The sequence below is a fragment of the Bos indicus genome, chromosome 1 (assembly GCF_029378745.1).
Source record: "Bos indicus isolate NIAB-ARS_2022 breed Sahiwal x Tharparkar chromosome 1, NIAB-ARS_B.indTharparkar_mat_pri_1.0, whole genome shotgun sequence".
Taxonomy (NCBI): Eukaryota; Metazoa; Chordata; class Mammalia; order Artiodactyla; family Bovidae; genus Bos; species Bos indicus.
In genome coordinates this window covers 49,941,875-49,960,114 of record NC_091760.1, presented here as the reverse complement: position 1 = coordinate 49,960,114, position 18,240 = coordinate 49,941,875, and positions in this window count along the sequence as shown.

Here is an 18,240-nt window from a genome sequence, read left to right as displayed (position 1 = left end):
ATTTGGCCATTTCTTGAAGGTCAGAGCTTGAGCAATATTTAGATCAATAACCAGCCTTCCACCCCCATAAGTTTATTTTTTCTAGTGGCTTCCCAGGTGGCACTAGTGGTAAAGAACCTGCCTACCAATTCAGGAGATGTAAGAGACATGGGTTTGATCCCTGGGTTGAGAAGATCCCCTGGAGAAGGGTATGGAAACCCACTCCTGTATTCTTGTCTGGAGAATTCCATGGATGGAGGAATCTGGTGGGCTACACTCCATAGAGTTGCAAAAAGTCTGACACTTCTGAAGCAACTTAGCACACATAGGAATAATGAGATTAAAAGACACTTACTCCTTGGAAGGAAAGTTATGACCAACCTAGAAATCATATTAAATAGCAGACACAGCACTCTGTTGACAAGAGGTCCATATGGTCAAAGCTATAGCTTTTCCGGTAGTCATGTACAGATGTGAGAGTTGGACCATAAAGAAGGCTGAGTGCTGAAGAATTGATGCTTTGGAATTATGGTGCTGGAGAAGACTCTTGAGAGTCCCTTGGATTGCAAGGAGATCAAACCAGTCAATGCTAAAGGAAATCAACCATGAATATTCACTAGATGGACCGATGATGAGGGTCCAATACTTTGGCTACCAGATGTGAAGAGCCAGCTCATTGGAGGCAAAATGCTGCTGTTGCTGCTAAGTCGCTTCAATCGTGTCCGACTCTGTGCGACCCCATAGACGGCAGCCCACAGGCTTCCCCATCCTGGGATTCTCCAGGCAAGAACACTGGAGTGGGTTGCCATTTCCTTCTCCAATGCATGAAAGTGAAAAGTGAAAGGGAAGTCGCTCAGTCGTGTCCGACTCTTAGCGACCCCATGGACTGCAGCCCACCAGGCTCCTCCGTCCATGGGATTTGCCAGGCAAGAGGACTGGAATAGGGTGCCATTGCCTTCTCCGGAGGCAAAATGAGAAGGGGTCAAAGAGGATGAAATGGTTAGATAGCATCATCGACTCAACAGACATGAATTTGAGCAAACTCTGGGAGATAGTGAAGGACGGGGAAGCCTAGTGTGCTGCAGTCCATGGTATCACAAAGAGTCAGACACAATTTAGCAACTGAACAACAGGAATAATGAGAATTTGCTGAGTCTTACAGGCAAAGATACGTGTTTCTGATTATAGATTCTAAGTACCTCTTGGGAGAAAATCAAAGAAAATGCCAAAATATAACTGAGTTAATACTATATGCATCATTGAAAAAAGGAAAATCAGAGAGAATTATTATAGAGGAAGGATTTCATCATATTAGGAAATATCTAGTTTACTATATTTTATTTATGATTATACTTGAACTGTCATCTTTTCTAATTTTAAGTGATATTCTTTTCCTTGAGATCTACATTATGTAAATATGAAAAATCTTTGCTTCATTTGCTCCATTTGAGCAATCCACTTGCTCCATTTGAGAACTTAGAAACTAAGAATTGTTTAAGATTGAAATAACAAAAATGAAAATATCTGACATATCAAGAGAAATATTATGTATCATTTTCTGTACATTCTTTTACTATGAATTTATCTAAAACATTTCTCCACCTCTTAATTTCCATGTCTGTCTTTTTTATCTTCATTATAAAACCTCTCTGCTTTCACTCTTTTAAACAAAATAGCACCACTCTTAGCTAAATATTTATTGATAAACTTATTCCTGCCTTTTAGAAAGATGCAATAGTTGAAGCCAAGAAAAGGAAGACATGTAGTTTAATCGTGTAGACCAAAGAACAAGGTATACACAGGATCATAATACTAACTTTGTTACTTGAAGGCAGCCTATTTATTTTTATTTCTATGTTTTAATGTCTTAAATCTGAAAAATGGAAATTATGTGTACACTTTTAGTTTAAGGTATGACAGGTGGGTACATATGCATGTATGAGTGTGTTTTAGTGTGTGCTTGTGCACATGAGGGAGATATTGCAGGATAATGCATGTGAAGTACATGTGAAGAGTTTTGTTTGTTTACTAGCAGATGTTTACTCAATTTCAGAAATAATCATTAAGTTACTCCTATTTTTCAGAATTCATTCAATTCACATAGTACTCTGCTGGACTTACATGACTATATTATGAAGAGAGCATTAAAAATAATTTGAATTAAACTACAATCATAAATGCAAATGAAAAAAATTCTACTGATACATGAAGAGTGGTTTGTATAGTGCTTTCTCTGTTGATTTAATAATTTCCAGTGGTTTCTTGGTTATTATTGACAGTCACCTTGGCTCCACTCTGAAGGAACATAACTCTTCCCCTGAGAGGACCATCACAGATATTCCTTCACTTCCTATCCCTACTATAGTCTGAACAACTTGCTACATTTTACCCCCTAAACAAATTTACAGTCATCACTGTATTTTCAGTGTGTTCATGCTTGGTCTGCAGAAATAAATTTTGCACTTTCTAGCCATCACCTGGGAGCTATAGACCATACTATGTGATCTCAGATATGAAATAATTATTGCCTTAAATCTCCTCTTTTGAAGGAATATACAAAGAATATATAGCATGTAGCTAAAAAGTGGAAGCATATCTTGGGAAATGCTCTCATCTAGAGTCAAGGCACATGTGTCCTGTTTGGCAATCTTTATATACTTTGTGCTAGCAGATCAGTTTTTATCCTTTAAGGCTTTTTAGAATAACACATGGATACACATTATAATAGTGTAAAGTATTAGAGAGTTCTATTTTCTGTAGTTAAAAGAAATCTGTGTTAACAAGTGACTTCTTATTATTGCAGATCATTTTAACTTCTCATTAGAATTGGCCAAAAGTGACAGATGCATAGTGGCATTAAACAGGATAAAACGTGCCTCACTGATGAATTCTTCTATATGCAGACATTGTACTTCTAGCTATGTAATTGCAATTTCCTTTCTCCTCACATTATACAGCCTAGCCATTTACACTATTTTTTAGTGAAGAGGTTAAGAGAAGGATCTTGGCTGGGTCTGAGTCCAAGACAGTATTCTACTGCTTTCCAGATCCATTACTTATTCTCCAAATGTCTCAATTTTTCAGGCTTGAAATAGATGAAACAGTGGTAAATGAATCACTGAGTCAGATTTTACGTTTGCATTATTTAGTATAGTTTGGCATATAATAAGTACTTAATAAATACTACATTTTGGACTGATTGACTATGATAACAATTGTGATGATATGACTACCTGAAAACAAACAGAAATAAAGCAACTAAAAGTAAAGGATTATAGTGTTTTGAATCAGATTTCCTAGTCACCTGTCTTCAATACAGGCAGAAGATCCAAATCATTAGTGCACTATCATTATCTAGGTAGAAGGGAAAAAACAACCATTCTAATTCCCCCTTCTCACTGATTTCTAAAATGAGGATATGTGAGCGCTGTTCTATTATTTCCCATCTCACAGATCAAAATTGGACTCTACATAGGATGACTTCCCTCTTTCTGGAAGGAAGGTCTGATGACAGGAGCCTCTCTTTTTGGCCCCAAGTTTATTTTGTAGGCCTGAATAAGTGATCTTTATCCTTACTTCAGAGGTGGAGGAAAAAGGTCTGAAGTAATAAACCTTGCATGGAGAGTTTTTTAGGCATATTCTCTGATTCTTCATTAAGTCAATGATGTTGACAATTAAGTAATAAAGCATTCCTGTTGCTGAAAAAGAGCTGAGTAAACATGGTGGAAGCTGTTTTCCTGTTGATCTTTCAAAGGCAATTTAATTAGCTGATTGTCAACTCTGCAAAGTCAAAGCTAGATAATTGGGCTGGGGGTGGAGTAAATTGACTTCTTTGACAAGCGTGCTTATTTAGAGAATTACTGTAATTCCTCTGTTCATTACAGGGACCCTGTAACACCAAGCAATGCTGGGATTTCATGGAGATGCAAATAATTGCTCTGATTTATTTGTATAAATCTGTCTTCAGCTTCATGACCCATTTTTTAGTCTTTTGTGTGCTTAAAGTATAGAGATCTTATGTGTATAAAATAATTAAAATAAATCCAAGGCAGCTTTTATCATTTGTGGCATATAGAATATAGTCTGACTTGTTTTAGGGCAACTTACAGATCTTATCATGGTAGTTGATTTTATGGTCTTTTGGAGAAAGCAGTTCCAGTATCCTAACCAACATTAAATTAAACTTTGTTCTCTTTTCAGTGTCTCTAATTGATGGAGTAAGACAATAACATAATTTTCGCTGCCCTAATCAGCTAAGTGAATGTCAATATTTATGTATCTCTTTGTTTGATCAATATTACTGTATCATTTTCAGGACAAAACACATACACACACACAAAAGGAAACAAAAAATGACAACTGGAGAAATTTTAACATGGAAAGTTTAGTATAAGACATCTTAATCCTTCAGCAGGAGGAAAAATAGAAAACTGGATTAGCACTCAATTATCAATTTGCTATGGTGTGCAATAGAAATTAACAATAAACAACTATACCAGAATTGGCACAACAATTGAACAAAACACCTGTTCTTAGATCTCAACACAAAAAAGCAATAGACTGGAGCAACCTCTAAAAAGAATTATTAGTTTCTAGATTGGACAAAATTAGTGTAACAAACTTGAATTGTAAATATATTCTTAATATAAGTATATATGCTTTTATCATACTCTATAAATAAAAATTATATTATAATATCTATATGCACTCACTGAAGATGAGAATAATTAGAAAAGAGAAATATATCAAAAAAACTTAGTACACAATAAACATTAATTGAAAGTACACTACATGTAGTAACATTACTTGATAATAGAACATGATATTTCTATTTAGGGACTCTTGCCTTGATGAAGTAGAAAGTAAGCAGATAAATTGTAACACAACATGGAAATTTTACCAGCATATTCGTGAACCAAGTGATGGGTGAAATGAAGGGGAAAACAACTCATTCTGCTATTCAATAGCGCCCTATTCCTCTGGTGTTCTGACTTGGCAGAATCTGAAACTCTGACCAAATTATTGATCAGTTGATCTAAATAAATCACTAGAAATCTAGTGTTTGTGTTTTATAACAGAGATAAAATTTTATCTAAACAATGTAGATTATTGTGTTCTAAATCTACTGCTTTTATTGCATTGGTTTGTGATTAATTAAGAAGGGTGCTTTCAAAATCTCTTACCAATTCTGAAAAAATGAATAGATACAAGTATTTTAGGAAATGTAAATTGATTCACGGGAAAATCTGAGTGTATGAGGAAAACATGTTTGTGTTAAGTACTCTGTCTTTATATATGTATATATTTATCATCATCTCCTCCGTGGCTGGTTAGTTTGAAACACCATGCTAATAAGGTCAAAGTCATGGATGTGAGTTTCTTTCATTTTGTTTCATGGCTGCAAATATATTTTCCATCTCTTCCAGTCTTCTTGCAAATATCTGCTTTTGATCACAAGGAAAGATACTTTAAATAAATCAATGCAAATCCATCAGCCGTGCTTACACCTGGCATTGAATAAGTCACCCAGATAAACTTGTTTGCAAGCAAAATGGGATGAAAAGAATGTCCTACAAATGCTGAGGGTAATTATTTTCAAAACAGTTTGCAAACCACTTGAGGAGAGGGTGTTGTATTACAGTTTTATGGCCCCTACATCCACCAGTGTAGTACGATATACAGCTGCTTTTTTGATTGTTGAATGAATGACTATAATATAAATTTCTATACTTTGAAATAAACTAAAATTAATAGTGATCACCTTAAAATCTATATTTTTTTGAGTCCAGAGATGAAAACTCACATAAATTGTTTGAATATCAAAGGAACAAATTTGAAGGAACATACTTTCATTGAAAAAGAAAAAGGAAAGAAGCGATTGATTGCTTCGTAAGTATGGCTTGAATAAAATAGTCATCACTAAAGGAGCTTTTATATTGGCAGTGGGGTTTGTGCATGTGTAAATACAGCAGCACAGGAATCTTGGTAATACAATCCTATCTTTTTATTGAACCTACATTGCACAGTGAAAAAGAAAAGCTCAGTGGTTTAATTCATATTTGGTTTCTATTTTTCTCTCTGACATTTTGGTATGTTCTTTAGTTAGAGTTTTTTTTTTTTTTCTATATTTCTATTTACCATCTTTATGAATAATACTTTGTAAAAAAGGCATACTTTATAAGTCTTTAAAAATGAATTATTAGCATTCCAGCTTTAGCCTCACACTTCTTTGTGCTTCGTAAATTATCACCCATTACCTAACTTCAAACTACCACTTTATATTAGTTCCTCTCTCTCTAAAAATTTTTAAGACATTTTTGTCAATGTAACTAACAAAAATTCTTCTCTGACTCTGTCCCACTAGAGATTGTCTATCTCTCTATCACTCTTTCACCTCATAGCTTTATTTCTCGAAACTGTAATTTAATTTCTTTTTATTTTCTTGTTATATTTATACAAATTGAGTGGATCTCCTCCTACTCCTTTAAAATGACTCTTGGTAAGGCCACCAGCAAATCTTCCATTTGACATATTTGTAGAGAAATATTGCTTCTTATCAGATCAAACTCTGTTAAAAACATCTCATTTTTTAAAACTCCCCCTGTCTCAATGAAACTATTTCTCTCTTCAACTGTCTTCTCTCTAAATGTTCCTTCTTCATCTTTCTCTGACCCCTTGATATTTTCCAGGGCTCCTTAGAACTATGCTGTTTCACAGTCTACTTCACCCTTCTCACTATATAATCTTTCCATTCATATGGCTCTTAACCCTTAAGATAACTAACCATTGCATATCTGCCCTAGATTTTGACTCCTAAAATCTACACATGTTTTAAAATTACATACTGGACATTTCTACCTGGCTCTCCAATGGGCAACAGGAATCAGTATACCTAAAACTTCCTCCTTAAAGACCATTCTTATTTTTGAGTAAACTCATCGAATGTAGGAATTAATTTCTCTAGTTATTGTAGGATTTACCTATTCCCTTTATAACTTCACTACTTAATGGATTATAAGTCTTTTGGTTTTACCCTCCTGCCAACAAATGCCAATTATAATCTTACCCTTTTATTAAAAAAAGTATAATTTTTTCTTATACTTTGTCTTAGAGAAGTTAATGATTGCAGGCCTTAGACATAAAGTGACTGATCAAATTGATTATAATACAGCTATCAAGTCTGTGTTTGAAACTCCAATGTGTGATTTTTCTTCTATATAAGTTTTTAACTGCTTTTAAGAGTATGGCCTCTGGAGGAAGATGGCTTGTGAATCTTGACTTTGTCCATTTATTACTTTGCTGAAGTTACTTTTTGTGTGTGTCTCAGTGTCTTCACTTGTAAAGAAGAAGTAAAAAACCATCTACTTCTTTGAGTCATTTTGATAGCTCCATTTAATACATGTGAATCTCTTATACCAGTATCTGGAACATTGTATGTACTTAAAAAATATTCACATGTATTTTTATTTTTTTGTTTGTTTGTTTTCTTTTCTTTTTTTTTTTTTTTTTAAGGGCATGCTTCAAAAAATGAATGAGCTGTGTTTTGTTTGATTGTTTGGTTGGTTTTATCTGGAGGAATCTCAGATCCTGAATGACTGCCTACATTTGATGTGTGTGGGTTAAGCAGTCTCTAATTCTCCAAGCCAGGCTTCAGCAACACGTGAACCGTGAACTTCCTGATGTTCAAGCTGGTTTTAGAAAAGGCAGAGGAACCAGAGATCAAATTGCCAACATCTGCTGGATCATGGAAAAATCAAGAGAGTTCCAGAAAAACATCTATTTCTGCTGTATTGACTATGCCAAAGCCTTTGACTGTGTGGATCACAATAAACTGTGGAAAATTCTTCAAGAGATGGGAATACCAGAACACCTGACCTACCTCTTGAGAAATTTGTATGCAGGTCAGGAAGCAACAGTTAGAACTGGACATGGAATAACAGATTGGTTCCAAATAGGAAAAGGAGTACGTCAAGGCTGTATATTGTCACCCTGCTTATTTAACTTATATGCAGAGTACATCATGAGAAACGCTGGACTGGAAGAAACACAAACTGGAATCAAGATTGCCGGGAGAATAATCAATAACCTCAGATATGCAGATGACACCACCCTTATGGCAGAAAGTGAAGAGGAACTCAAAAGCCTCTTGATGAAAGTGAAAGAGGAGAGTGAAAAAGCTGGCTTAAAGCTCAACATTCAGAAAATGAAGATCATGGCATCCGGTCCCACCACTTCATGGGAAATAGATGGGGAAACAGTGGAAACAGTGTCAGACATAATTTTTTGGGCTCCAAAATCACTGCAGATGGTGACTGCAGCCATGAAATTAAAAGATGCTTACTCCTTGGAAGGAAAGTTATGACCAACCTAGATAACATATTCAAAAGCAGAGACATTACTTTGCCAACAAAGGTTCATCTAGTCAAGGCTATGGTTTTTCCGGTGGTCATGTATGGATGTGAGAGTTGGACTATGAAGAAGGCTGAGCGCCTAAGAATTGATGCTTTTGAACTGTGGTGTTGGAGAAGACTCTTGAGAGTCCCTTGGACTTCAAGGAGATCCAACCAGTCCATTCTGAAGGAGATCAGCCCTGGGATTTCTTTGGAAGGAATGATTCTAAAGCTGAAACTCCTATACTTTGGCCACCTCATGCGAAGAGTTGACTCATTGGAAAAGACTCTGATGCTGGTAGGGATTGGGGGTAGGAGGAGAAGGGGACGACAGAGAATGAGATGGCTGGATGGCATTACTGACTCGATGGATGTGAGTTTGAGTGAACTCCGGGAGTTGGTGATGGACAGGGAGGCCTGGCATGCTGCAATTCATGGGGTTGCAAAGAGTCGGACACGACTGAGTGACTGAACTGAAACCATTCTTCAAGTCATTAAATTGTCCTTTCCCAAATTCCCTGGTCAATCCAGTGCAGGAATCAGAAACATATGCAGTGAACCATACAGGAAGGAGGAATGGCCTATAGACTCTGTTTAACCACATTTGGTCTACCCCTCCTACTCCCTTCCCAAGCCAGTGCTACTGTTGTTGCACTGTCAGGAATCTGAAGTATTGTACATTTTCTGCCCATGTGTGAATAGATCAGCTTTTGAAGACAATTGAAAGCAAAATTCTCTATCTCCTTTGTCATCAGAATTCACTGTAAATTTCCTGGACTAGATGTCAAGAAGAATAAGAGAACTTGCTTGTAGCTTTTAGCTAATAAGAAATCAGTATTACCCTCTGAAATAAGAAAACATTAATGTAATATAAATTAATATACCTCCTTAAAATCTTTTTCCTTATTGATTCCAACTATCTTATGGCAAAGCTCAAATCCTTAGCATTAGATGGGTCATGTCCTAGAAATAACAAATACTTACAAATCCCATGGCATACCATGGTTTTTCTCTTGCATACTTTGCATATTTTCATTGCCAGAACCTTCCTGCACCCCTTCTTCTACCTCTACTTACTAAAAATGTATATAGTCTTAATATCAAAATATAGTCTAAAATTAAGCTCCTCTGAGAAACTTAGTCTTGTTCCTGGATAAAAATCCACTTTGATAGACATCTTTTGGGTCAAACCAAGTACTTCTTCCTATCTACCACTTGACCTTTGCATATACTACTGTTAAAATAAAATTGATGACTGACATTTATGTGTAGCTCCTTTTCTTGACTAAGAGAACCTGTAGGCCAAGGACCTTGTTTGGTTTAAAGTTTAATCCTCACTACTATATATGGAGTCCACAAGGTAGGGTCTAGGTTTATATCAATAAAACCTACATCATTTTCATAGTGAAAAGAGAAAAAAAATAGTATTGAGAAATTAAGAGGACTATGAATATTGAAAATTGAGTACAGAAATAAAATTGCTAACATCCGCTGGATCATCGAAAAAGCAAGAGAGTTCCAGAAAAACATCTATTTGTGCTTTATTGACTATGCCAAAGCCTTTGACTGTGTGGATCACAATAAACTGTAGAAAATTCTGAAAGCGATGGGAATACCAAACCACCTGACCTGCATCTTGACCTATATGCAGGTCAGGAAGCAATAGTTAGAACTGGACATGGAACAACAGACTGGTTCCAAATAGGAAAAGGAGTACGTCAAGGCTGTATATTGTCACCCTGCTTATTTAACTTATATGCAAAGTACATCATGAGAAATACTGGGCTGGAAGAAGCACAAGCTAGAATCACGGTTGCCGGGAGAAATATCAATAACCTCAGATATGCAGATGACACCACCCTTATGGCAGAAAGTGAAGAGGAACTAAAGAGCCTCTTGATAAAAGTGAAAGAGGAGCATGAAAAAGTTGGCTTAAAGCTCAACATTCAGAAAATGAAGATCATGGCATCTGGTCCCATCATTTCATGGGAAATAGATGGGGAAACAGTGGAAACACTGTCAGACTTTATTTTTATGGGCTCCAAAATCACTGCAGATGGTGACTGCAGCCATGAAATTAAAAGACACTTACTCCTTGGAAGAAAAGTTATGACCAACCTAGATAGCATATTGAAAAGCAGAGACATTACTTTGCCAACAAAGGTCCGTCTAGTCAAGGCTATGGTTTTTCCAGTGGTGATGTATGGATGTGAGAGTTGGATTGTGAAGAAGGCTGAGCGCCAAAGAATTGATGCTTTTGAACTGTGGTATTGGAGAAGACTCCCGAGAGTCCCTTGGACTGCACGGAGATCCAACTAGTCCATTCTGAAGGAGATCAGCCCTGGGATTTCTTTGGAAGGAATGATGCTAAAGCTGAAACTCCAGTACTTTGGCCACCTCATGCGAAGAGTTGACTCATTGGAAAAGACTCTGAGGCTGGGAGGGATTGGGGACAGGAGGAGAAGGGGACGACAGAGGATGAAATGGCTGGATGGCATCACTGACTCGATGGACGTGAGTGTGAGTGAACTCTGGGAGTTGGTGATGGACAGGGAGGCCTGGCGTGCTGCGATTCATGGGGTCGCAAAGAGTCGGACATGACTGAGTGACTGAACTGAAATGATCTTGGTTAATTGACTCATTAGACAGTATAGGAGGGCATTCTCCTTAGTTTCTGTATGTCTCGTGTAGTTTCTGCCATGTGTGTGAACGTTTTGTGATGCATAGACTGCCTTTGTTTTAATCATATTTTCAACAGTGTTTGTAAAGCAAATAGCTTTGGAAGATAGAGATAGTCTCTCCTGGTCAAATATACTGTCCAGTATAATATAAATAATGCCTTTGTTTGGGACAAAGGTCAGGAAGGTTATTTCCGAGTATAAAAGTTTTGAGTTCCTTAAATGCAGACTTTCCATCCTACAACACAATTCTGTGTGTTCAGGTGTTCCCTGGACCAATTTTCCCTTCATGTATCATTAAAAAATAGGACCTAGATAAATAAAAACTCTACATTAAAATGTGTTTTATTTTATGCTAGTAAAAATAGCACTATAAACTTGAAATGAGTTTCTGAAATAGGCAAAAATCCACAATCAGGTTTCCTATCTCCTTTCCTCATTGTGGTCCAGAGAGTTACCACTAAACTTATTATTTGAATGTCTATTTCTTTTTTCTTTATTTGAATGGATGTTCAGGAAAAAAATAATAGCATGATTGGATATGGATATTATATTGTTAACCCTTATAAACTCTTATTCCTTTTTGAGTACCTTAACATGTTGACTTGTATTTCCTTTTACAAACCACCTTCCATAGTCTTAACCATACTCCAAATAATAGCAAAGAAGAAAAGGAAGAAAAGTACTTCCCTGGTGGTCCAGTAGTTAAGAGTCATCTGCCAATGCAGGGGACACAGTTTCAATCTCTGGTCTAGGAAGATTCCACATGCCGTTAAGCAACTAAGCCTGTGCATCATAATTACTGAGCACTAGAAGCGACTTAGCAGCAGCAGCAGAACTCTTGAGCCACAACCACTGAGCCCATGTGCTGCAACCACTGAAGCTCATGCTTCCTAGAGTCGGTGCTGCCCAGGAAGAGAAGCCACCACAATGAGAAGCCCTTGCAGACCCAGAGAGTAGGCCATACTTGCCACTGCTAGAGAAAGCCTGCATGCAGCAATGAAGACCCAGCCCAGCTGACAATAAATAAATAAGAACAGGAAAAGAAATATCAGCCAACAGCCATGAAGTATATTTTCTGCAACTGATATGTTTGTAGTTATTTTTATATATTAGTAACATTTCATTTTAATAATCTCATAAATCCTATATAGTTGTAGCAAATATTCCCACTTTATGAATAAAAAAAATTGGCTTGGATTGAGCAAATATACCCAAGAAAAAAAGAGCCCAGTAAGGAAGCAAGTGGCAGAAGTCAGGAATGTCAGACCTTGAAATTCAAAAAGAATTTCAAGAATTTCATGTTATCTTTAGGTCTTCCAAAAATATTCCAGTCCTGCTTTTCCTTGTCACTTTTCACTATAAATATTTAGTCACAGGGAACAAATCCTCTTTCCTTCTAGACAAAATTACTTTTATCTCTCTGCATTTTATATTCTCTTTTACTCTTCACTCCTTTGTTCTCATGTAAAGAGTTTATATTTGAAATATAATACATCCATAGGCCACATTAAGCATAAAGCAACCTACAGAGGTATTATATTTGCTCAGCAGAACATTTTCAAAATTGGACATTTTATGAAGGAGTTTAGGTTTAGAAAATTTTCTTGAAGATTCACAAGATGTAGCAACACTGCACCCACTTTTCTGCATAATATCTGCTTAGGCTGAGCAGTGGCAGTCCCCTTTAAGCAGCGCACTCTGAAGTGTGCGGTGGGCTCAACTGCCTCCTTTGTCTCACACCTGGATGCTTCCTCATTTATGTTGTGGGCCACGATACACGTGCATTTGAATTTATGATGTCTGATTCACATAGTATTAGTTAGCTGCGCAGATGGCTAGGCACTACTGCCCTGTGCCAAGGAATTGTTAAGGCGTATAGCATCACTTCATTGAAGAGATTCCTGGTATCAATGGAATAAAATCCCCCCTTTATGGTCTATTAGGTGATGGGAGAGATGCTATTCACTAGCATTTAATTTTTGCGAACTCACTAAGAAATATGTGGTATTTTTTTCATTACTGTCCAACACTTACTTCAGTGAATAAATTGTATCCTTTGGGATTTACCTAACAAGAAATTTGACAAGCCATTTATCTTTTAATTAATTTTTAATGTCTGACCACGGGCTTTAGCAAAGAAAAGTAACTTTAGTGTTACAGATGATAAATCACATTATATAAACCCAAGAGCCTCCCCAGCAAAGTTTACGGCAATGTCATTGATTTGTCTCTGTGGTATAGCTTGTATGGAACATTTAACATGTACAGTGACTTTCTCAAGTTGCTACTAAAAGAGAAGGAAAGAATTTTATGTGTATTTAAACTTAATCAATGAGATTAAATTTAATAGAGATTTCGTTTTAGCTTTTATCTCATATATAATTAATTGAAAATGATTTCTTTCTTCATTATTACATTAAGATAATTTAATCGTATTTGAATTTTTCACTATGTTAAAAAAGAAAGATCACAGAAGTCCTTAAATGCAATATTTAGGCTCTAAAGCCTTAATTCAATAATTAACAAAAACATTCTATAAATATCTTTCATTATATATCACAACTTAGAGGTTCACATAGAAATAGTCTATCTATATTAACAAATTTTTCCTGAAATCAGACAAAAAAATAAAATGTGTTTATAGTTCTAAGTATTTCTTACTTCACAAGGATTCATCAAATCTGATGTGGAATCTATAATATTAAAGGGGCTCCAAATTTATTTTTGGCAATATTACTTGCACAACAGAAAGTTTTGAGATTGTGTGTTAGGATTTTCCTCCCATGTTGATTATAGGATGTGGTGAGGGCAAAGATATTGGAATCAAGCTGATCTGGATTTAATATTCTGGCTATATTGCATTTACAAGTTCAATCTTTAACTATTTATTTAACTTATCTTGTCTCTACTCTCTCCTCTCATTTTATTTAAAAAGTAAATAAAGGAGGGAGGAGCCAAGATGGCGGAGGAGTAGGACGGGGAGAACACTTTCTCCCCCACAAATTCATCAAAAGAGCATTTAAACGTCGAGTAAATTCCACAAAACAACTTCTGAATGCCGGCAGAGGACATCAGGCACCCAGAAAAGCAACCCAACTCTTCGAAAGGAGGTAGGAAAAAATATTAAAAACAAAAAAAAAAGAGACAAAAGAGGGAGGGACGGAGTTCCGTCCCGGGAAGGGAATCTTAAAAAGAGAGAAGTTTCCAAACATCAGGAAACCTTCTCACTGCCGAATCTGTGCCGAGCTTTGGAAGCACAGAGGGCAACATAACAGGGAGAAGAAATAAATAAACAATTTAAAACTCACAGATTGCGAGCCCTACAGTAACTCCCCCAGCAGAGAAGCAGCGCAGACGCCTGCATCCGCCATTAGCAAGCCGGGGCTGGGCAGGGAGGCGCGGCGTGGGCTGCATCGCTGAGAGTAAGAATCTGGCCTGAATACCCTGAGCGCTATCTGAGCGAAATAATTTGGGCTAGCAAACCAGACTGTGGGATACCTACCACGCGAAAAGCCAGCCCTAACCTAAGACCGCCAGGCCCGCGCACGAAACAAAGGACTGAACAGAGATAGCCGGCTGCAGACCTTCCCCCTCCGGTGACAGGCAGCCAGAGCCGGAAGGGGGTAATCGCAGCCCCAGAGAGACATTATCTATAAAATTGTAAGCAGGCTTCTTTGCTAACTAAAACTTCTTGGGGGTCTGGACAGTCAACATCTGCCTGAGAAGGTGCGCCGGTTTTACATCCAGATAACCGAGTGGCGGGGAGGCGATAAGTCGCAGCATTGGCGCTCGCCTGGGAAGAGCAAATTGGCGCTCGGACCTGGGAAGAGCACAAAACGCAGGCCCAACTGAGTCTGTGCCTCTGAGGTCTACCCGAGTGCCTGAACCTGAGCGGCTTGGACCTGGGAGGTGCATGCAGCCCAGGGCCAGCCTCGGATTGTTCCCGGCGGAACAACCTAGAGTCCGAGCAGTGTGGACAGGGAGGCTACACGCGCCGTGAGCGGGGGCAGACCCAGGGTGGCTGAGGCACTGCGAGCCCACGCCAGTGTTATTTGTTTGCAGCATCCCTCCCTTCCTCCCCACAGCGCGACTGAACAAGTAAGCCTAAAAAAAAAAAAAAAAAAAAAAAAAAAGTGTCCTCCACCGTGCCCTTTGAGTCAGGGCGGAAACCAGATACTGAAGAGACTAGCAAACAGAAGAAGATATAACAGAGGGAAACGCCTTGGAAGCTACAGGCAATAGATCAAAACCCTGTGGTTACTACGGACTACATAGGAAGGGGCCTATAGATCTTGAGAAATATAAATCTGACCAAGGAACTAGCCAAAAATGAACTGAACCCACAACACCCACAAAAAAAAAACCAAAAAAGTCCTAGATATATTTTTATTATTTTTACGATCATTCTTTCTTTTTTTTTTTTTAATTAAAAAAAAAAAATTTAAGTCCTCTATTGTTCCTTTAATTTTCACTTTTATAACCTATTACTTTGCAAAAAAAAAAAAAGACCCTATTTTTTTCTTCTTCAGCAAACTTCATATATATATATTTTATAATTTTTTGACCTTGGCTTTTTTTTTTTTTGGTCTTTGTTTTTTTCTTCTTTTCTTTAACATTGTATTTTTGAAATTCCAAACTCTACCCTAGATTTTTAATTTTCGCTTTTTGGTATATGTTATCAATTTTGTACCTATAGTTTTTTTTTATATAATTTCTGTGACTTTTTTTTTTTTTTCTTCTTCTCTGTTTCTTTCTTTTCTTCTTTTATATAACATTGTATATCTGAAATTCCAAACTTTACTCTAGATTTTTAATTTATGCTTTTTGGTATTTGATATCAATTTTGTACCTGTATTTTCTTTATAATTTTTGTGACATTGTTCGTATTTGTTTGTTTGTTTTCTCTCTTTATTTTTCTTCTTCTTCTTCTTCTTTTTTTTTTTTTAAACATTGTATTTTTGAAATTCCAAACTCTACTCTAGATTTTTAATTTTTGCTTTCTGGTATTAGTTATCAATTTTGTACCTGTACTTTCTTTATAATTTTCGCGACCTTGTTTGTTTTTGTTTGTTCGTTTTTTCTCTCTTTCTTTTCCTTCTTCTTTTCTTTAACATCGTATTTTTGAAATTCCAAACTCTACTCTAGATTTTTAATTTTTGCTTTCTGGTATTAGTTATCAATTTTGTACCTGTACTTTCTTTATAATTTTCGCGACCTTGTTTGTTTTTGTTTGTTCGTTTTTTCTCTCTTTCTTTTCCTTCTTCTTTTCTTTAACATCGTATTTTTGAAATTCCAAACTCTACTCTAGATTTTTAATTTTTGCTTTCTGGTATTAGTTATCAATTTTGTACCTGTACTTTCTTTATAATTTTCGCGACCTTGTTTGTTTTTGTTTGTTCGTTTTTTCTCTCTCTCTTTTCCTTCTTCTTTTCTTTAACATCGTATTTTTGAAATTCCAAACTCTACTCTAGATTTTTAATTTTTGCTTTCTGGTATTAGTTATCAATTTTGTACCTGTACTTTCTTTATAATTTTCGCGACCTTGTTTGTTTTTGTTTGTTCGTTCTTTCTCTCTTTCTTTTCCTTCTTCTTTTCTTTAACGTCGTATTTTTGAAATTCCAAACTCTACTCTAGATTTTTAATTTTTGCTTTTATGTATTTGTTACCAATTTTGTACCTTTAAGGACCCAATCTTCAGGACCCATTTTTCACTAGGGAGTGAGATTACTGGCTTGACTGCTCTCTCTCCCTTTGGACCCTCCTTTTTCTCCACCAGGTCGCCTGTGTCTCCTCCCTAACCCCTCTCTACTCTACCCAACTCTGTGAATTTCTGTGTGTTCCAGATGGTGGAGAACACTTAGGGAACTGATTACTGGCTGGATCTGTCTCCCTCCTTTTCATTCCCCCCTTTTATCCTTCTGGCCACCTCAGTTACCTTCCTCCTTCTCTTCTCTGTATAACCCCGTGAACATCTCTGAGTGGTCCAGTTGTGGAGTGCACATAAGGAAGTGACTACTGGCTAGCCCACTCTCTCCACTATTGATTCACCTCATCTCATTTGGGTCACCTCTAACTCCCTCCTCCCTCTTCTCTTCTCCATGTAACCCTGTGAACCTCTCTGAGTGACCCTCACTGTAGAGAAACTTATCATCTTTAATGTAGATGTTTTATCAATGGTGTTATATAGAAGGAGAAGTTTTGAAACTACTGTAAAAATAAGACCGATAATCGGAAGCAGGAGACTTAAGTCCAAACCCTGACTCCAGGGAACTCCTGACTCCAAGGAACATTCATTGACAGGAGCTCATCAAATGCCTCCATACCAACACTGAAACCAAGCACCACACAAGGGCCAATAAGTTCCAGGGCAAGACATACCAAGCAAATTCTCCAGCAACAAAGGAACACAGCCCTGAGCTTCAAGATACAGGCTGCCCAAAGTCACCCCAAAACTATAGACATCTCATAACTCATTACTGGACATTTCATTGCACTCCACAGAGAAGAAATACAGCTCCACCCACCAGAACACCGACACAAGCTTCCCTAACCAGGAAACCTTGACAAGCCACCTGTACAAACCCACACACAGTGAGGAAAAGCCACAATAAAGAGAACTCCACAGACTGCCAGAATACAGAAAGGACACCCCAAACTCAGCAATTTAAACAAGATGAAGAGACAGAGGAATACTCAGCAGATAAAGGAACAGGATAAATGCCCACCAAACCAAACAAAAGAGGAAGAGATAGGGAATCTACCTGATAAAGAATTCCGAATAATGATAGTGAAATTGATCCAAAATCTTGAAACTAAAATGGAATCACAGATAAATAGCCTGGAGACAAGGATTGAGAAGATGCAAGAAAGGTTTAACAAGGACCTAGAAGAAATAAAAAAGAGTCAATATATAATGAATAATGCAATAAGTGAAATTAAAAACACTCTGGAGGCAACAAATAGTAGAATAACAGAGGCAGAAGACAGGATTAGTGAATTAGAAGATAGAATGGTAGAAATAAATGAATCAGAGAGGATAAAAGAACAACGAATTAAAAGAAATGAGGACAATCTCAGAGACCTCCAGGACAATATTAAACGCTACAACATTCGAATCATAGGGATTCCAGAAGAAGAAGACAAAAAGAAAGACCATGAGAAAATACTTGAGGAGATAATAGTGGAAAACT